This window comes from Callithrix jacchus, chromosome 19 (assembly GCF_049354715.1).
Source record: "Callithrix jacchus isolate 240 chromosome 19, calJac240_pri, whole genome shotgun sequence".
Classification (NCBI taxonomy): Eukaryota; Metazoa; Chordata; class Mammalia; order Primates; family Cebidae; genus Callithrix; species Callithrix jacchus.
The window spans coordinates 14,625,113-14,647,026 of record NC_133520.1 but is presented as its reverse complement, the minus strand read 5'-3'; the positions used below and the strand labels follow the sequence as shown (position 1 = coordinate 14,647,026).

The window sequence follows — 21,914 nt, the reverse complement described above, 5'->3', positions numbered from 1 at the left end:
CATCATGTAAACATGTTAGAGATATTTACACCCAACTAAAACATGAGCTATGATATCCAAACCGTTACTCTACATTCACCACTACTAATAAAAGAAACTCCCTAATCAGATTCAAAAACAGCCCTCTTTAGAATCTAATAAATGATATACCCATAACGATAATACTTTATTTCACATCTTCATTTCATTAAGGTCAGTAAGTGTACTAAATATGTTTTTTTTTAAATCCTCCTGTCCCTCCCCTAAATATGTTATATTACACAAACTATTCCAAATACAGGCTTCTGTCTTGAATATTATTATCCTCTATTATCCACTGTGGTAGATAAGTTTCACAAAGAATGAAAAACAGTAGATAAGGACCAAGGAATTCATTCACACAGAGACGATGAATCTTCAAAAACGAACTTCCTCTAGGCTCCCTTGAGCTCAAGGACTGAAACCGTCTAAAATCCTACTAGGCAGATGGGTCAGTTGGGTGCAAGTGGGAAAGAAGAAGAAAGCACCACAGTCACCCTGCTATTTGTGCTACCTCTAAATACAACAGCTTTCACTTTATTTTAGATAAAGTTATATTCAGCTAAACTGAGACAAAAAAAAAAAAAGGTAAAATGAAGGAGCTACTCTTCCAAAACCCTCTTTACATTCAGGCAGCAAGATAAAACAGATGGTAGCTTGAGGTAAATATCCTAAGACTATCTGCCTTGTGTTCTGTTTTATATTTTAGGTATGTTGGCTTTAAACTAATTTCCTAGATAATTTGATCATTGCCTTTAATTAAAAAAAACAAAACAGGCCAGGCACGGTGGCTCACGCCTGTAATCCTGGCACTTTGGGAGGCCAAGGCAAGCTGATCATCTGAGGTCAGGAGTTCGAGACCAGCCTGGCCAAAATGGTGAAACCTCATCTCTACTAAAAATATAAAAATCAGCCAGGTGTGGTGACCGGCACCTGTAATTCCAGCTACTTGGGAGGCTGAAGCAGGAGAATCGCTTGAACCTGGGAGGTAGAGGTTGCAGTGAGCGGAGATGGCACCACTGTACTCCAGCCTGGATGATGGAACAGGATTCTGTCTCAAAAAAAAAAAAAAACGAAACAAAACTCAAGAATCAAGAGTGAACCACATTTATACAGTATTGCATTCCTATATCAAAGCCCTCACCACTCCAAAAATGATCTGATTGAGTCTGTTCTCCCACCCCCATCTCCACCTTTTTTATTTTCATAGTCTCTGCCCCATACTTGCAACACAGTGAGTTCGCAATAGTGCTTGCTGGTCCATAATATCCTGCAGTAACTTACTAATATACATTGATATACTCCAGGGACAGTTTCAGATACTGAAGCACTCTCATTTGTACAGCGGACTAACACTAAATTATTCTTACTTACTCGTTAAACCAATTCTGCCTAGACTTCTGCTAGGTGACAGAGATAATTGCTTGTATACACTATTTTTTGAATAGCATATTAAATGAAAGTTCTTTCAAATTAATCTGGATTACTAATATTCATAAAGAGTGTAACCCTCCTACTCCATGAAATCTTTTATTCAAAATATTAAAAAACAGGCTGGGTGCAGAGGCTCACGATTGTCATCTTAGCACTTTGGGAGGCTGAGGCAGACTGATGCCTTGAGCTCAGGAGTTCGAGAACACCTCAGTAACAAAGCAAAAAATAAAAAATTAGCTGGGCATGGTGGCTAGCCCCTGTAGTACCAGCTACTTGGGAGGCTGACCTAAGAGGATCCCTTGAGCCCGGATGGTTCAAAGTTGCAGTAAGCTATGATTGTGCCACTGCACAATCAAATGTATAACCTGGGTTATACATATATATACACACACATACACACACACACACACACATATGTAAAAGCGTTAACAGTCAGGTATGAACCAAAGTCTGTCTGCCCATCATTTGGTAGCGATGCAATGAGAAACTGAACAGCTAAGCCGGCAGAAGAAAGGCCGAGGAATGACTACTGACCCCAGAGCTTGCTACATAGCAGGCTTTCTTTCGGAGAAAAGGTTATGAACTTCTTATGTAGAGAAACTGTCCTCTTTTGATTCTCTACAAACTACATCTAAACCAAAAAATATATAGTAACAATAAAAATGACAAAACTGAGAAGGTTTTAGAATGCTTTTGTTTTAAATTAGACTGTGGTAAGCAATGAAATCAAGTCAACTCCAGCACAACAGATACAACACTAAGAATGGTGGAACAGAAGTTTTGATTCAAGAAAGTTAAACGAAAAGAATGAAGAATTTTCAGCAAAACAATTTAAATGCTTCAGGATGCCTGAATCTAAAAGAAAATGGCAAGTTGTTTAGCAGCAGGTGGGAACAGAATGGGCCTAATTACATTCCTCATCAACCTCACCCATGACCACTGCACTGATGGGCATCTCTCCACAGTGGGAAGAGAGGAGCAGGCTAAATGCAATCTACAGGCCCCTCCAGTCCCTGCTTTTACTGTTCTCCATGCCCCATATACTTTCCTCCATCACTCTGACTTGTTGAGTTTATTGGGATCAGTCTTGTGATTAAGTGCCTTGTAAATAAATACAAAACATTTCACCAGTTCACTCAAATGTTTTACTGCCTGACCTCCTGCTTGGAGGTTACACATGGAGCTGATGAAAAGAATGTCATAGGCATTCTTTTCTGCCCACCTGGACTAAATTGTTATTTACCCCAGGCCAGTGTTTCTTTAAAGAAACTAAAATTGCCTTCCTTCTTTTTATACCACGGGGGTAAATAAAACGGATTCATTCACAATGACAGCAGCTCCACATGTCATTTCACAGAAGGCATTTTAGCGAAAAAGAGTCATCTGTTTTCCTAAGTAGAAAATGAAATTTATCTTTGGAAATAACATTTTTTTTTTAAAGGAAGCTCAATACAATTTAAAAAATAAAAACATGTTTTCTTGAAAACACAAGAATCAGTGAAAAATCCATGGTCCACATGGCATGCTAATTGCTTTATAAAAATATTTATCATATAAATGCATACATGAGTTTGTTGTTTTCATAAAGTACTGGACATATTAGTGGCAAAAAAGGACTTCTCAGCTACCTCTCTAGCCAAGGTATAGAAAAGAGCCTTCTGACATAATCATCCAATTAAAACAGCAGATCCCTTCCTTGGGAGAAAAAGATGTATAAATACTAAATATGACAGTATAAACAAACAGAAACAAGAAAGAACGGCTGGGAGTGGTGGCTCACGACTGTAATCCCAGCACTTGAGGAGGAAGAGGCAGGTAGATCACCTGAGGTCAAGAGTTCGAGACCATCCTGGCCAATACGGTAAAACCCCATTTCTACTAAAAAATACAAAGAATGGAGCTGGGCATGGTGGTGCGTGCCTGTAATCCCAGCTACTCAGGAGGCTGAGGCAGGAGAATTGCTTGAACCCAGGAGGCATAGGTTGCAGTGAGCCGAGGATCACCCCATTGCACTCCAGCTTGGGCACAAGAGCAGAACTTTGTCTCAAAAACAAAACCAAACAAAAAAAATAGACACATACACACACACACACACACACACACACACACCACACACACAACAGAAAGAACTAAAACAGTTCAACAAGAAAAACTACTAAAGGTAGGAAAATATGCAGTTAGGAAAAGTGTGGGCAGCACTGACCCAGCACGTCCCCCAGTTGTTTGTCAACAGGTACCTAAAACCATGTTTCATTCGATTTTTACTTTACTTAATCTGCAACAAAATAAAATCTGAAGCTTCTTTTTTTTTTTTTTTTTTTTTTTTTTTTTTGAGATGGAGACTTGCTCTGTCACCCAAGCTGGAGTGCAGTGGTGTAGTCTCAGCTTACTGCAACCTCCGTCTCCCAGGCTCAAGCAATCCTCCTGCCTCAGCCTCCCTATAGCTGGAATTGCAGGCAGGTACCATCACACTCAGCTAATTTTTGTATTTTTAGTAGAGAATGGAGTTTCACCATGTTGGCCAGGCTGGTCTCAAACTCTTGTCCTCAAGTGATCCACCTGCCTCAGCCTCCGAAAGTGCTGGCATTGCAGGCGTAAGCCACTGTGCCCAGCTTGAAGCTTCTTATATCATCTTTTCCCCACAACTATGAGAGATTTCATGCCAGTAACGTAGCATCTTAAAGATCAAAAGTGCTTCCATGGAATACGGAAACCTATGGTAAGTCTGAAAGTTGGTCCAATCAGTATCAAAGTCAGCTTCAATTAAATTAATATCTTGTTTTCTTTTTCTTTTTCTTATTTGAGACGGAGTTTCGCTCTTGTTACCCAGGCTGGAGTGCAATGGTGCGATCTCGGCTCACTGCAACCTCCGCCTCCTGGGTTCAGGCAATTCTCCTGCCTCAGCCTCCTGAGTAGCTGGGATTACAGGTGCGCGCCACCATGCCCAGCTAATTTTTTGTATTTTTAGTAGAGACGGGGTTTCACCATGTTGACCGGGATGGTCTCGATCTCTTGACTTCGTGATCCACCCGCCTCCGCCTCCCAAAAGGCTGGGATTACAGGCTTGAGCCACCGCGCCCGGCCAATATCTTATTTTCAAAAACAATTAATTTACAAAATGGCCAATCAACAAATAGCTAATTCAACTCAAATATCTGTGTTCAGAAAAGGAACGAACAGGATACAAACATCCAAGCCCACAGAACATAACCACCGAATATATATGCCGCACATGTTTTCCATCAGATTCTGAAAAAATTCACTGTCCTAATTATATTCAGTTTAAACCAGCATAAAAAAAAAAACAAAAAACAGCAAACTTTCATTGAGCCTACACCAAATGGCGGTAAGTGGAGGGGGTTGCTGAGAAGTGCAGTTTACCAATTCAAGGCCATTTTAAATAAAGGACAGGAAAAGTGAAAATGAAGACCACCAGAGGGAAAAAATAAACAGCACAAGCAGTAAAAGCTTTACTTATAAACAAAAAGACAACCAATTGTGAAAATAAATGCCACAGCGTTTTAAATGATTTAACGTGCAACTCCGTGTTTAAGACTTCATAAAATTGCAGGTGATATCAATTACATTTAAAATTCTGGCAAGATAAGACTGAGGAAAAAGGTGGCGGCCACTAGACCTATTCAGAAGCAGGGAAACACTAAATTGAGATCTTTTGAAACTGCAGTGGTAATCAGGAGCTGACTACACACTGAAATAATGAAAATTATTCTCACTCCTAAGACTCAATCATACTTAGTGAAGCACCTAAGATTATGAGAGGTTAATGTGCTATTCATCCTTGGGCAATCCTTACATTGTCACAATATAGGATCTACAAGGACAGGCCAGATCCACCTTTATAGAGGCAGCGTCCTGGAACCTGGCATCCAAAGGTCAACACAGTCTCTCACAGAAACACATGCACTCCACACATCCCCATATCATTCCATTTTTCTTTTTTTTTTGAGATGGAGTTTCGCTCTTGTTACCCAGGCTGGAGTGCAATGGCGCGATCTTGGCTCACTGCAACCTCCGCCTCCTGGGTTCAGGCAATTCTCCTGCCTCAGCCTCCTGAGTAGCTGGGATTACAGGCACGCACCACCATGCCCAGCTAATTTTTTGTATTTTTAATAGAGACAGGGTTTCACCTTGTTGACCAGGATGGTCTCGATCTCTTGACCTCGTGATCCACCCGCCTCGGCCTCCCAAAGTGCTGGGATTACAGGCGTGAGCCACCGAACTTGGCCTCATTCCATTTTTCTTATACACCTCTTATGGGAACCAAGAATGAACCCAGAGCAATTAGTTATGCACTGCATGAAGACATCTCAATTAATGACAGACCACATACATGACAGTGGCTCCTGAAGATTATAATAGTGTATTTTTACTGTGCCTTTTCTATGTTTCGATACACAGATACTTACTATTGTGTTACAACTGTCTATGGTATTCAGTACAGTGACATGCTGTTCAGGTCTGCAGCCTAGGAGCAAGAGGCTACCCCATCCAGCCTAGGTGCAGAGTAGGCTCTGCCATCTAGGTTTGTGTAAGTACATTCTATAATGTTTGCTCAATGACTAAATCGCCTAGTGAGTCATTTCTCAGAACATATCCCCTTGTTAAGTAATCAGATTTGACAACTGGGGGCCCTGAGAGCAGTTTCAGTGACCCCACTTCTGGGGGTATTCACCAGGCTGCTGGCTACCATAAAGCCTGGAGTCCCTCCCTCCTTCTGCTGGGGCAGACCAGGATCCTTAAGTTCCCATCAATGAACACGGGTTGAGAATCTATTTTTGCACCAAAATAATAGTACTTGAGAGTAACTAGATTCTTTTTTTTTTTTTTTTTTTTTTTTTGACATGGAGTCTTGCTCTCTCACCCAGGCTGGAGTGCAGTGGTGCAATCTTGGCTCACTCCAACCTCTGCCTCCCAGGTTCAAGTGATTCTCCTGCTTCAGCCTCCCAAGTAGCTGGGATTACAGGTGTGCACCACCAGGCCCAGCTAATTTTTGTATTTTTAGTAAAGATGGGGTTTCACCATGTTGGCCAGGCTGATCTCAAACTCCTGACCTCAGGTGATCTGCCTGCCTTGGCCTCCCAAAGTGCTGGGATTACAGGCATGAGCCACCATGCCTGGATGACAAGATTCTATAGTATGCTACATAAGAGGTAAGAAGGCTTTTACCAGAGAGCTAAGAACTAAAGCACCAATTTTAACATTATTCTGTAGGAAAATCAATTCCTCATTCCAAACTGATTTTCAAGTTTTGGGAACTACTTCTTTATGAAGTGGGTCTAGAAGAAGAAACAGTATGCATCTATCAAGGCAGCAAAAGTGAAGAGGGCTGGCATGGTGGCTCATGCCTGTAATCCCAGCTACTTGGGAGGCTAAGGCAGTAGAAGTGTTTGAGTCCAAGAGTTCAAGACCAGCCTGGTCAACAAAGCAAGACTCTGTCTCTACCAAAAATTTAAAAATTAGCTAGGCAGAGTGCTGCACACCTGTGGTCCCAGCTCCTTGGGAGGCTGAGGCAAGAGGATCCCTGGAGCCCAGAAGGTCAAGGCTGCAGTGAGCTCTAGTCGTGCCACTGCACTCCAGCCTGGGCAACAAAGAGAGACCCTCTCTTTTAAAAAAAAAGTAGGGAGAGGGGTGGGTGGAGAAGAATTGTTGGAAAGACAACATATCTCCTGTGAAAATTATTTTTTCAGACTATGCTCCTTTCCAGCAACCCCTAACATATCATCTATGGCTTCCTGTTTGAAAATCTTTCACCCACCTCCCAATCTTCTCTTTTCTCTCTTGTCTGTCACATCCTGTTCTCTAGAGATTTCCAGCCCAGAATTTGAAACTTAAGTGTCTCAAATTATTTCAAAATTAAGTTATGAAACTTTCAAAACAAATTAACGTAGCAAGTGTACACTATAAAGAAATCTGCCATGGAGGGTGTCAGGAAACCTGAAACCCTGGAGATCATGTTGCAATTCCCAAGAGGAAGCAAACCACAGCTCAGGAGAGGCCAACGAGGTACATATGTAACATACAGCAGTCCCACAAACGCTTTAAAGAACTACACAGAATGGGTATTAAATCTCTGTGAAGATTCAGAAGTCAGTGCCAGCAGTGGGAGAAAAGGCAACGCTTTGCAGAGGACAATGGAGGTACAACAGAATATGTATCTTTTTCCACAGTGGAGCGAAACTTCTGCTAAACTCTACCAATCCTCTTACCCCAATCACTCCAACAACCCCGGTGAACCTCTGAAAATGTATCCAAACAAAATGAACTGTAATGTAAAAAATGCCACACCAAGCATACTGCATATCTTACAGTCCCATTTCTCATGGGCAGGATCAGCTGCTAATGCTAAGATCATTCAGATAACACTAATTATCATTGCAAAATGAAAGTTTAAAGTTACTATTTAAATTTGCTACTTGAATCTTTCCCTGGACAAAAACAAACCAGGCAACCAGTTTCTTCTGAAGAGTAAACAGCCCAGAAGGTTCCTCTTTCACTCTGACCACAAATTCAACCACAGAGGTAAACAAAAAATTTTCCAGAATTCATGAATCTGCACAGAGGTGTGCAGCTGGGAACCTAGGGAATCATATCCTACTAGATCAACTAACTCGACAATGACAAAGAAACTGAGTCATGAGTGGCTAAGTAACTTGCCTAAAACCAAAATAGCTAATTAGTGATTTGGGTCTCAGGTTTCTGAAATTCCACAGGCATGCACTTTCCACTAGACCACATGGGTGAGGACGGGGGATGGTAGGAGTAGTTGCTAAAATTCAAAATGGACTTGGCCCGTTACACATCTGCCCAGAGTAGTTTCATCTTACACGGCCTAAGGGACTCTCAAGGAACAAGCTAGAGTCACTTCTAATGGTGCCTGTGTAGCTTTTTTAAACAACAAAATGACTAAAATTAATTTGGAGTCAGAATATACACATACCAACAGTAATTCAAATCCCATTCCAAAAGTCACTTTGATTTTCAAAATGTCAGATAATAATTTCAGGAAAAATGCCATTTGAATGTATTTCATTACCCATAAAATATACACTCCAAGGAAACTGACTACCCTTGGCATCTGTTAAGTAAGAACTTAAGGTCCCCAGACAGTTAAAAAAAAATTGAGAAAGATAGCTTTGGTAGACAAAAAAAAAAAAAAAAAAAAAAAAAAAAAGCAGTTCTTAGAGCACCACAGCGAGAAACCAAACACAGCAATGAAAGGAACCCAAAATTATATCCAGGTATTGACTGGCCCAAACACAGCAAAGAACAGGCATTCTGACTGGCAAAGTGTTTGAAAAATCCAGGTTTAGTTTAGGTGTGAGATGTGTGGAAGAAGTGATGAGACAGAAAAGAGGAAAAAATAGAAAACCAGAGGAGAGGAAAGAAAGTCATGAAGTGGTAAAGAGAGCAGGTGATGTATGCAAGGAGGGAAAGGCGAGACGGTGCGGATCTCAGAGATGTGGCAGGCAAGCCCTCGCCTTCAGCAGAGGAAAGCTCCAGTCCACACATACGCATTGGAGCAGATGGCACAGGACATCTGGAGGTTTCCTCTGGCTGCAGGCAGAGGTTTCTATAGAACATATTGGGTCTATACTTTTGCTCTGCCTGTTCCAGAACTTTATCTCATGCATTCAATCAGGAGTGACGAATGTCAACTTAGAAACTTATACCGAGAAGCCCTAATTCTCAAGGGAACTCCACTCATTCTTAACCCAAAAGGCCTAGTACCTGGGGAAATCACTTCAGAATTCAAAAATTCTGAACAAAGGGATTTAATTGGCTCACACCTGTAATCCCAGCCCTTTGGGAGGCCGTGGTGGGCAGATCACGAGGTCAGGAGTTTGAGACCAGGCTGGCCAACATGGTAAAACCCCATCTCTACTAAAAATATAAAATTTAGCCAGGCATGGTGGCAGCCGCCTATAATCCCAGCTACTCAGGAGGCTGAGGCAGAAGAATCACCTGAAACCAGAAGATGGAGGTTGCAGTGAGCCGAGATCATGCCATCAGCATGGGCAAAAGAGGGAAACTCCAGCATGGGCGAAAGAGGGAAACTCCATCTCAAGAAATAAATAAATAAAGGTATTTAATTACCCTAACCATGGTAACAAAAGGAGGATAGGCTTGAAGCATGCATTGATACTTCCACTGCCAGCTCAGTCTTCTCTAAAAATGAATTACACTTTTTAACAATCTCTTTTTTAGCATTCCTTTCCATTAGTCAAAAACTTCTATTGACATAACAGTATTTCTTCTTACTTCCAAGATTTTAAATGGTCACACGGCTAAAACATGGACTAGATCTCAGACTATCACAGAAATACATGCTGAGGAACACAGAGTCAAACACAATCAAGTACAAAAATCTACAGATGGTGGGGAAAGCAGGTAAGCTGAACTTGCAGACTTGCAGTCTGTTGGCCAAATGCAGTTTAGTGTGGTTTTAAAATGTTTTTCTCTTCACAGCCTTTTTACTAAAAGTAAGGAACATTTAAAAATCAGTAAAATACACAGGAAGATGCACAGTTACAACATTGAAAATAGGCCGATAAGCACTTCTCTCTACAGCTTCTCCGTAAAGTCAAAAGTCACTGGGCACCTACAAGGACCAATAATGCAGTAAGAGACTCTCACTTTAAGTCATCAACAGCTTACTAATAAATATTTAATATCAATGTATAAAACAAAACAGTGACTAAATACAGCCTTACGAACTATAAAATCTGACAGTATATAAACTGGGCAATCCTTGGAAGAGAAGCTTTGACAACAAAGAACATAAAAATGTGTATGTTACTTTCAGGCATGCCATTAAACCTACTCCTGGGAATTTAACCCAAAGGAATAACTGGAAAGAAAAAGACACTCTATGTACAGAGCTGTTAATGGTATTTTATTTATAATACCTAAACAAAACTGGAAATAACTTAGATGGTCACAAATGGAAATTGCTAATTATACTATTCAATGAGCTATACAACCATTAACATTACAAGTATATAAAGAATATGTAGCAACAGAGAAAAGTGTGACTAAGAAGATAAATGGGAAGAAAAGCAGAACAAAAAGTATTTTCACAATATACTGTTCTATTTGAGTATTATTCTAAATATATGACATGATTACAGTTGTACAATTATGGAAAGTTTAGAAAGAATATATAAAAATACAGTGGGTATACTTAAGTGGTAGCGTAATTAGTTTTAATATTCCTGGGATATTTTAAGAACTCAGGTATGGGGGTCAGACACGGTGGCTCATGCCTCTAATGTCAGCACTTTGAGAGGCCGAGGCAGTTGGATCACTGGAAGTCAGGAGTTCGAGACCAGCTTGGCCAACATGGTGAAACCCCGTCTCTACTAAAAATACAAAAATTAGCCAAGCATGGTGGTATATGTCTATAATCCCAGCTACTCAGGAGACCAAGGCACGAAAATCACTTAAATCTGGGAGGTGGAGGTTGCACTGAGCTGAGATCGTGCCACTGCACTCCAGCCTAGGTGACAAAGCAAGACTCTGTCTCAGAAAGAAAGAAAGAAAGAAGGAAAGAAGGAAGGGAGGAAGGGAGGAAGGGAGGGAGGGAGGGAGGGAGGGAGGGAGGGTTGTTTTAAAAAGAGGACTTCAGCTTGATGGGTTACACAGCCTATATAAGTCAAGAAGATAGGGCTGGGTATGGTGGCGCACACCTGTAGTTCTAAGACACTGGGAGGCCAAGGTGGAAAAATTACTTGAAGCCAGGAGTTTGAGACCAGCCTGAGAAATGTAACAAGATCCTCATCTCTACCAAAAAAAGATTAAAAATACAAAATTTTAGCTGTGTGTCGTGGTGCACACAGGAAGCTGAGGTGGGAGGATCACTTAAGCCCAGGAGTACGAGGTTGAAGTGAAATATGGTCACACTCTAGCCTGAGTGATAAAGTGAGATCCTGTCTCTCTGCCAAAAAAATTCAAGAAGATGGGTCCTAATCCGTATCATAGATACACAAAACCAAAAGTGTGTGTTTGAGAGACCAAGGTCTTCAAAGCAGCAGACTGAAGAAGAAAAGGTCACACACAAGCTGGCTATCCATCTGACAACTGAGTACACTAGCAAAACAGAGTGTACTGAACAAGTTTTTCTTCTACAGAGACATGGGAGAAATAAACCACCTTCCTTATAGACAACCTGTAACAACTCGTGGACATCAACAAACACGTGCTGGGCGTGGTGGCTCATGCCTGTAATCCCAGCCCTTTGGGAGGCTGAGGTAGGCAGATCACTTGATACCAGGAGTTCAAGACCAGCCTGGTCAACATGGCAAAACCCTGTCTCTACTAAGAATACAAAAATTAGCCAGGCATGATGGCACATGCCTGTAGTCCCAGCTACTTGGGTGGCTGAGGCGTGAGAATCACTTGAATTTGGGAGGTGGAGGTTGCAGTGAGCTGAAGTGGCACCACTGCACTCTAGCCTGGGCGAAAGAGCAAGACACTGTCTCAAAAGAAAAGTACTAACTACTACATGACAAACAGTGGATTCTAAAGAACCACAAATTTCCCATATGTTTTAAAAAGCTATCCCTTGCATTGAACATTCACTGTTGGTGAATGTTCTACTTAAAACTTCTACTTAAGAAAAACAGAGCTGACAAATCTAGATGCCTCATAGATGTAGGTATGTTAAAACTTCTACTTAAGAAAAACAGAGCTGACAAATCTAGATGCCTCATAGATGCAGGTATGTTAAAACAAACAGTCACAGGCCTTCTTAAGTCAACAACTGCAACGTATTGTGTTAGTTAGTCATCAGATTAGGCCATAAGCAGATATCACTGGTAAGCCAGCATTCAGGCTGGGGGGAAGCAAAAGGAAGGGAAGGAAAAAGCAAGAGAAAGGAGAAGTATTAGGGAGTGAACATGGTAACACTAACTCATTCGGGGCAACACAGTACAGGGTCCCATAAGTGATCAACCCCTAACCAAAAGCTCTGTAAATCTATAATACTTCCTTTTTTCTTTTTTTTGAGACAGGGTCTCTTTCGGTCACCCAGGCTGATGTGCATCGGCGGTGGGATCTCAGCCCACAGCAACCTCTGTCACCAGGGCTCAAGTGATCCTCTCACCTCAGTCTCCAGAGTAGCTGGGACTACAGGGGTGCACCACCATGCCTGGCTAAGATGGGGTTTCACCATGTTGCCCAGGCTGGTCTCAAATTCCTGGGCTCAAGCAATCCATCCACCTTGACCTCCCAGTACTGGGATCGCAGGTGTGCACCGTGGTGTCTGGCCCTATAATACATTTCACACCCTTAGCCTCAATGCTCCCAAAATAAATAAATCAGTGAAGCAGAATATATTCCAAGGATAAGCACTCCTTTTGTTGTCATAACTATTAGCAGCTTATGAAAATATTTACAAGTACAACAACCTTTAAGAAGAGTTCAGTCAGTAGTAACCTTTTTATAAATTCAGCCAAGATACGTAACAATGCAATACAAACAAGCATCCTGTTTTACTGCACTAATTTTTAAAAGCTTTTATTCTGTAATTACTTAACTTATATTAATATAAAACATCCTCTTTCCCATTTACTCTGAACCTCAGTACCAACTTTTCCCCAAATATTTACCTCTTAAAAAAATCAAAACTTCATAAACCAACAGGTCTTTATCTTTCAAAAGAAATCTGCAATGAATTCCAGAGAGACTCATTTAAAATGAACTGAAACTGAAATAAAAATCCATTTCAGGAACAAAAACGATCCGAAGACGTTCATGGCAAATCGATTCAAGTTCACATTTCTTCCTTAGCAGTCACATCATTCATTCTCTTCATACTCACATTTTTAACATTCTGCCGCCAGCAACTAGGACTGCTCACATAAACTCTGGTTCACACACTGATGTCTGCTCCACACATCAACTTGCTTCTCCCACACTTGATCTTGATTCCCACAGAGCTGTAATATTTCTTTCGAGTTTTACCAGGCTGGGCCCCATAAGAAAGAGAATGGATTCTTCCATTCTGAGGATGTTTGACATTTCTCTGCTAAATGAGACAGGAGCCATTTGCACTCCAATAATAGTTTCAAGATCCAACTATTATTTCCAAACCCCATCTCTACATCCTAGCCTAACACACACACACACACACACACTCACACAATCACTCACACTCTCTCTCTCTCTGCCTATTCTGCCCATGGACTCTGAATTGAGTGGCCTGAAGATTCCTCGTATCTGCCCTGCAAGTCTTCTTGCCCCTGCTGTGAAGTCTCAGAGCCGTAAATGAGGAAATATAACCCAGGATATTGATGGGTTTGTCTAGACACCACTATTTCTAAGCAGAAGCTAAAGACAAGTGTAACAGCAGGCAACATGACACTTGTAAGGTAAACCAAACGAGAGGATACAGTCAGTAATAAAAAGTTTTCATTTACAGTTTGTGGGGGGAAAGCTATAGGGAAGACTGGGTCTCATGTTTCAGGTGGTATTATGCATGTAAACCATACAGCAACAGGCAATTCTCAAAACCATGGAATTAAAGCCATCCAATATCAGGCAACAGGGCAATAAATAAATCCCCTCCTGAGACTTTAAAATATGAAATAAAACTCAGCAATCTGAGCAGTTCAGTTCTGTAGTAATAATAAAGATGATTTGATTGAGATAAAAGTTATTAAACCTCGCAACAAGTATGTTTTGTTTTTACCTTTTCACTGTCTGAATGTCAGAATAAATATGTATTTAGGTAGTAGTTATTTAATCTTTTTTTTTTTGAGACAGTCTCCCTCTGTTGCCAGGCTGGCGTGCAATGGTGTAATCTCTGCTCAACGCAACCTCCAAATCCCTAGTTCAAGTGATTCTCCTGCCTCAGGCTCCCAATAGCAGGGATTACAGGCACCTGCCACTGCGCCCAGCTAATTTTTATATTTATAGGAGAGACAGTGTTTCACCATGTTGGCTAGGATGGTCTCGATCTCCTGTCTTTGTGATCTGCCCGCCTCAGTCTTCCAAAGTGCTGGGATTACAGGCGTGAGCCACTGCGTCCAGTGTATTTAGGTAGTAGTATCCTGAGTTCATCGGCAAAGCCTGAGTCCTGTCCTTTAGCTCTCCTCCCCAGACAGCATGAGCTTCACCACTTGCTCCACCTTTTCCACCAATTATGAGTCCCTGGGCTCCATCCAGATGCCCAGCTATGGTCAGCAGCGCAGCCAGAGTATATGCAGGCGCCAGGGGCTCTGGTTCCTGGATCTCCATGTCCTGCTCCACCAGCTTCTGGGATGGCTTGGGGTCCGGAGGCCTGGCCATGGGGATGGCCAGGGGTCTGGCAGGAATGGGAGGCATCCAGAATGGGAAGGAGACTGTGCAAAGCCTCAACGACTGCCTGGCCTCCTATTTGGACAGAGTGAGGAGCCTGGAGACCAAGAACCGGAGGCTGGAAAGCAAAATCTGGGAGCACTTGGAGAAGAAGGGACCCCAAGTCAGAGACTGGGGCCCTTACTTCAAAACCATCGAGGACCTGAGGGCTCAGATCTTCGCAAATACTGTGGACAATGCTCGCTTCATTCAGCAGATTGACAACGCCCATCTTGCTGCTGATGACTCTTGAGTCAAGTCTGAGACACAGCTGGCCAAGCACCAGTCTGTGGAGAGCGACATTCACGGGCTCCGCAAGGTCAATGATGACACCACTGTCACTCAGCTGCAGCTGGAGACAGATACTGAGGCTCTCAAGGAGGAGCTGCTCTTCATGAAGAAGAACCACAAAGAGGAAGTAAAAGGCCTTCAAGCCCAGACTGCCAGCTCCGGGTTGACCATGGAGGTAGATGCCCCCAGATCTCAAGACCTCACCGAGATCACAGCAGACATCCAGGCCCAATATGACAAGCTGGCTCGGAAGAACCGAGAGGAGCTGGACAAGTACTGGTCTCAGCAGATCGAAGACAGCACCACAGTGGTCACCACACAGTCTGGTCAGAGCTGCTGAGGTGACGTTCATAGAGCTAAAACATATAGTTCAGCCCTTGGAGATAGACCTGGACTCGATGAGAAATCTGAAGGCCAGCTTGGAGAACAGCCTGAGGAAGGTGGAAGCCCGCTACGCCCTTCAGACGGAACAGGTCAACAGGATCCTACTGCACCTGGAGTCAGAGCTGGCACAGACTCAGGTAGAGGAGCAGCGTCAGGCCCAGGAGTGCAAGGCCCTGCTGAACAACAAGGTCAAGCTGGAGGCTGAGATCGCCGCCTACCGCCACCTGCTGGAAGACGGCGAGGACTTCAATCTTCAATCTTGGTGATGGACAGCAGCACCTCCATGCAAACCCTTCAAAGGACCACCCGGGCCGGGTGCAGTGGCTCACGCCTGTAATCCCAGCACTTTGGGAGGCCGAGGCGGGTGGATCACGAGGTCAAGAGATCGAGACCATCCTGGTCAAAATGGTGAAACCCCGTCTCTACTAAAGATAAAAAAAAAAAAAATTAGCTGGGCATGGTGGCGCGTGCCTGTAATCCCAGCTACTCAGGAGGCTGGGGCAGGAGAATTGCTTGAACCCAGGAGGCAGAGGTTGCAGTGAGCTGAGATCACGCCATTGCACTCCAGCCTGGGTAACAAGAGCAAAACTCCATCTCAAAAAAAAAAAAAAAAAAAGAAGAAGACCACCCACCCCCCTTATAGTGGATGGCAAAGTGGTATCTGAGACCAATGACACCAGAGTTCTGAGACATCAAGCAAGCAGAAGCAGGGGACCCTTTGAGAAGCAGGAGGCCAGTAAAAAGTTCAGAGTTAAAAAAAGAAAAAGTAGTATACTGAGAAAAATATGTAGCCAAGAAAACAAGAAACAAAGAATATAAAAATGAGTATTTTTAAAATATTTTTTAATGATTTTCAAAACAAGGTAAGAAAATTATAGCTGGCTCATTTCATTCAACGTAATACATCAATTATAATAATTAGTTCTAGCCGAGCGCGGTGGCTCACACCTGTAATCCCAGCACTTTTGGAGGCTAAGGCGGGTGGATCACAAGGTCAAGAGATCGACACCATCCTGGTCAACGTGGTGAAACCCTGTCTCTACTAAAAATACAAAAAATAAGCTGGGCATGGTGGCGCGTGCCAGTAATCCCAGCTACTCAGGAGGCTGAGGCAGGAGAATTGCCTGAACCCAGGAGGTGGAGGTTGTGGTGAGCTGAGATCGCGCCATTGCACTCCAGCCTGGGTAACAAGAGCGAAACTCCATCTCAAAAAAAATAATAATTAGTTCTAAATATACCATTATTCATCATTAGAAAAATTAAATGGTAAGCAATTATGAAATTAACAAAATGAAAATTCCAAAACCCAGCACTAGCAGGATGTGAGGAAAGTTGTATAAAGACTGATGATGGTGTATCAGCTATAAGCTGATAGTCTTTCAGTGAACAATCTGCCCATATGTAACAAGATCTACAAGCAATTCATGTCTCTCACCCACAGAACCTACCGTGGAAACTAAACCCTAAAGAAATACTCTCCAAGTAACACAAATGTAATCTGTTCACCAATGTTTATTGATGCTTTTTGTAATAGTTAAACTTGGGAAAAATCCAAGTATCAAGCCACAAGAGAACACTTACATAATCAATCATGGTATAAAAAAAGATGGAAGTATTAATCCAGAATCTTTGCTCCCTTCCCGTAAGATATCTCATCCTATTCCCTGTGACTTGCTTGGGAAGCATGTGGGATGGGTGGAGGTCCTCAACCCAATGATTCTTGGCTTGGTCAAGTGATATACTTTGGCAAATGGGATATAAACAACCTATTGACCACCCCCTCGCACAGCAGCTTTCAATGAGGTTACCTGCTCCTCATTACATTAACAGTCTCAGTCATGGGAACAGCATGTACAGACAGGGACTGTCTTTCACCCTATATCCCTGAATGAGAGGACACTGTGGAACTGAACTAAGCCCAGTCAAGCCTCCAAGCCCACCAACAGCACTCACATAACATAGACAAAAAAAATTCATGTTTGTTGTCATAAGCCAGCAAGATGTTGGAACCTCTTCTGTTACCATAGCAAAAGCTCACAATACAACAGTTGTTTGATGACAATAATTTGTCATCAAGATATGGCAAGTTATTTAGTAGCTGATATAGCAAATAATATATTTTTAAACACTGGTGAAAAAGTAGAATAAAAAAAGGTAGACACAACATATCGATATAGGGCAAAGCAATGAGAACTAGAAATTAATTGAAAATGATATAATCATTTATAATTATTTATTTTTGTCAACCAAGTATGTATTCATACATCTATCTATATTGCCGTATCTTTTAATTCTCATTTAGATGGTACCTCTTCATATATTTGTTTTCAACAATTTTGTATATACCATATTCATAACAGAAATATTTCTATCCAACACACTTTTCTTCTGCTTCAATGATGTCAAGATTAGTGAAGCCTTATGGCAAAAGTAAATCTAGTGCAAAGGTTAATTATTATTCACACTTTCACATGTACAATTTAGGGTTCAACTTGTCAGACTATAAAGAAGGCAACTGTAAAAAACAGACAAAGTAAGAGTTAGAAGAAAGTTATTTGCTGGGCCAGGTGCGGTGGTTCACACATGTAATCTCAGCACTTTGGGAGGCTGAGGAGGGCACATCGCCTGACGTCAGGAATTCGAGACCAACTTGGCCAACATGGTGAAACCCCATCTCTACTAAAAATACAAAAATTAGCTGGGCATGGTGGCACAAAACTGTAATCCCAGCTACTCAGGAGACTGAAGCAGGAGAACTGCTTGAAACTGGGAAGTGCAGGTTGCAGTGAGCTGAGATCATGCCACTGCACTCCAGCCTGAGCAACAGAGCGAGACTCCATCTCAAAAGAAAAAAAAACAAACAAAAAAAGAAAGTATTTGGTGGGATAATCTACTTCCTTGTTATCAAACATTGTGTGAAAGCAAGATCTCAAAGACCCTCACCTATCTGAAAATAAAGCTGTGTTACCACTGAATTTATCTGTATGACCTATGCTACAAATTCTACTGCATCTGTATGATTCAAGAATCAGAAAAATGTTCATTATATCAATCTCACTCATAATGTATCCTAAAATAAATTCAACAATAAAGTTATTATAGTGAATCATTTTCACTATCATATTCTATGCAATAACAAGAAATGCATAATGTATATACTATCAATAATAACAAAAAAAGGCCAAGGTCAAAAGTGGCTCACACCTATAACCCCAGCATTTTGAAAGGCCCTGGCGGGAGTGGGGTGGGGTGGGGGTGGGGCAGGGGTGGAAGTGGAAAGGATACTTGGGACCAGGAGTCTGAGATCAGCCTGGGTAACATGATGAAACCTATCTCTCCAAAAAATAAAAAAATGTGGCAGAGCATGTTGGTATACATTTGTTGTCCTAGCTCCTCAGGAGGCTGAGGTGGAAGGATTGCTTGAGCCCAGGAATTCAAGGTGCGGTGAGTTAAATGGCACCACTGCACTCCAGCCTGGGCAACAGAGCAAGATCCTGTCTTTAAAAAATTATAAGAGGATTTATAGTATATCAATTGCATGTAAAGATACTACAAATATTAGTTATTAAGACTACAAGTTGGCTGGGCATGGTGGCTCACACCTATAATCCCAGCACTTTGGGAGGCTGAGGCAGGAGGATCATTTGAGCCCAGGAGTTGGAGACCAGCCTGTGTAACCTACTGATACCCTGTCTCTCCAAAAATTAAAAATTAGCCGGGACTGGTAGCACATGCCTGGATTCCTTACTACTCAGGAGGATGAGGTAGGAAGGTCTCAAGATCATCTCAAAAAATTTAAAAAGTATAAAAATTATGCATATATTGTGAAGGAGTATATAAAATTACAACTATGAAATTATGGCTACATATGAACATTAACTATTAGGTTGATGCAAAAGTAATCGTGGTTTTTGCCATTACTTTTAATAGTGCAAAACTGTAATTATTTTTGCACCAACCTATAAAACCATGAAAAATTTGTAAATAGCTGGTCATAGATTTGTGGGTATGTTTATACCAATTTTTTTAAACATGCCAATCCACTGAGAGAAAAAAATGTCTAATATTTGTATTTACAAAATCTGTACTTGCTATGAAATATACCCACATCTCTCAGTTACAAAGGAAGCTCAAGTATGCTTCAAGTTTCTAAAAAACAATTGCTGCTAAATATCTTTCTAATTAGGACAACCTCGAGTTAGTACACAAAGCACATTAGGTTTGATTTTTATCATTTCATGATCACTTGAGCTCATTCCTGGAACATCAATTGTTTTTACTATATTCTCTAATTTAAAGATGATACTGTTCACTGCTGGGGAAAGAATGAAGACCCCGGCAGACACTAATGAGTAGAAGGGCTGCTGCAGGTCAGGTCTAGGTAATGTTTTCCTTTTTGCCTTTGAGAAGTGGTGATGAAGAGTGGATACAAATAAGCTCTGGGTTCATGCCCAGATTTGACACTAGGCTCCATCATTCCCTAGTATTGGCATGCCATGTTACATAGTAAATTAGTATTTATATTTACTAGCTGTAGCATCTTATGCAAGTTACTTAGCCTTTCTAAGCCTTAGTCTTCTCATCTATCATTGGCCAATGATTGCGCTTACTTCACAGAGTTGCAAGGATCAAGAAAGATAATCCACTTAAAGTGCTGGACAAAGTACCTGCACATGGTAAGGACTGTAGTAACTCAATGCCGATTAATATTAGTCTCTCTCTGCTGGTCATCTAAGGTGTCATCAGGCTTACATCTTACTATTGTCTATAACTACTTCTAATTTCTGTCTCTAACCACCGTTCCTCTAGTCCTCGCAGGCATCCGTGGCGGACTAGGGCTCCTAAGCGCAGTCTGATAACCATCTATGATGGTGCTGTCCAAATGAAATATAATGTGATCCATAAATGCAAGCCACATATGTAATTTTCCATTTCCTAGTAGTCACATACAAAAGCAAATCAAGACAGGTGAAATTAACTTTGATAACAGATTTATCTCAATCAATATACACAAAATATTATGTCAAAATATAATAAACTTAAAATGAGTATTTTACATTGCTTTTGTTTTTGTACTCAGTCTTCAAAGTCCCTTGTGTATTTGACACTGACAACAATATCTCAATTCAAACTAGCCACATATCAAATGCTTAACAGCCACATGGGGCTAAAGTCTACATTATTAGTTGCTGATTTTTTTTTAAGATTGTGGCCACAGAAAAATATCTCCACTTTCAAAAACATCAGAATGCATTTATTAAACAAACTGGACAGACAAAAAGAAAGAATGAATGGAAGGAGGAGGGAACACATGTACTTGATCTACACAGACTTCTGAGCCTAATATGGTGGTTAAGAACTTGGGCGGGGAAATCAGAGAGAAATGGTTCACACGCCGCTTATTCCACTTGCTAGCTGTGAGCATTGAGCAAATAACTGCTTTAATTTTCACAGTTCTCAAGGATAAACTACAGATAAAAATAACATCTCTTTCATAATGTTGCTATGAGTTTAAAGGCAGAAAGGGGGTTTCTAAACAAAAAACTCTGCTGTATAAAAGGCCAAACATGGGAGTGGGGAAAACTGATGATGACAATACTGAGCAAATTAGCTCGACATAAGTAAAGGGGCCGTTCATATTATTTACATTCACAATGCCTGTTACGTGCCCAATTACACAAAACAATTTGAACAGAGGCAGCTATTAATAAAATAATTGGAATGGCATTTCTAAAGCTCTCAATGGCTTACACCTCCCTAGCCTGCCTGCTTGCTCGCTTCTTGGCAGTATTGTAAGTAAGTGGGGGAGAAGGAGGGCTGAAGCCCAGAATTCGCAAAACCAAGATTTTTAAATAGCGTATATATTAATATTAACCACATTTTCTAGCCTCAATAAGCCAGACAAATGGATATATCTGAATCTTTGACGGATGAGGTTCTTACAGTGTCATCACGAATTTAAACCCAACATTACTCTTCAATGTACTATAAAGCCATAAAATTAAACTAAATGCTTACTGTTCTTTAAACTTTTTTTAAAAATTGGTTTTGTGAATAATTCCTGAATTTTACTTTGAATTTTCTCTTCTTATGTGCTACAAAATACAAAAGTCTAGTTATTTAAAAAATTAAAGTTAGTTCTGGTCTGCGAATGATGACTTTAAATGTTTAATCATTTTAACAATCCAAGTCACTACATGGTCTAAATTAAAGGTTGAGTTTCTTAAAGACAACAAACATGTCTTCTCTATTTCAGGTACCTTCTAAACCAAGATTTGTCTGGTAAGTATTCCATGTACTATGAGTGCCCTTCCATATTACAGGTGCTCCATAAAATAGATTTTTAAAAAAATTCTTACTAAAATGTATTTAGCTTTGAAACATTTTCATTTACTGCAGGACTTCTCAGAGTCTTTAATATGTCAACATAC

At 41.1% G+C, this 21,914-nt stretch overlaps 1 protein-coding gene and 1 pseudogene across 2 annotated transcripts in view; one reads left to right on the top strand and one right to left on the bottom strand.

The window, feature by feature from the left end:
* Positions 1-21,914, bottom strand: part of PTPN14 (protein tyrosine phosphatase non-receptor type 14) — a 198,260-nt gene that overhangs the window by 163,908 nt on the left and 12,438 nt on the right. The window lies entirely within an intron of this gene.
* Positions 14,578-15,820, top strand: LOC144580462 (keratin, type I cytoskeletal 18 pseudogene; annotated as a pseudogene).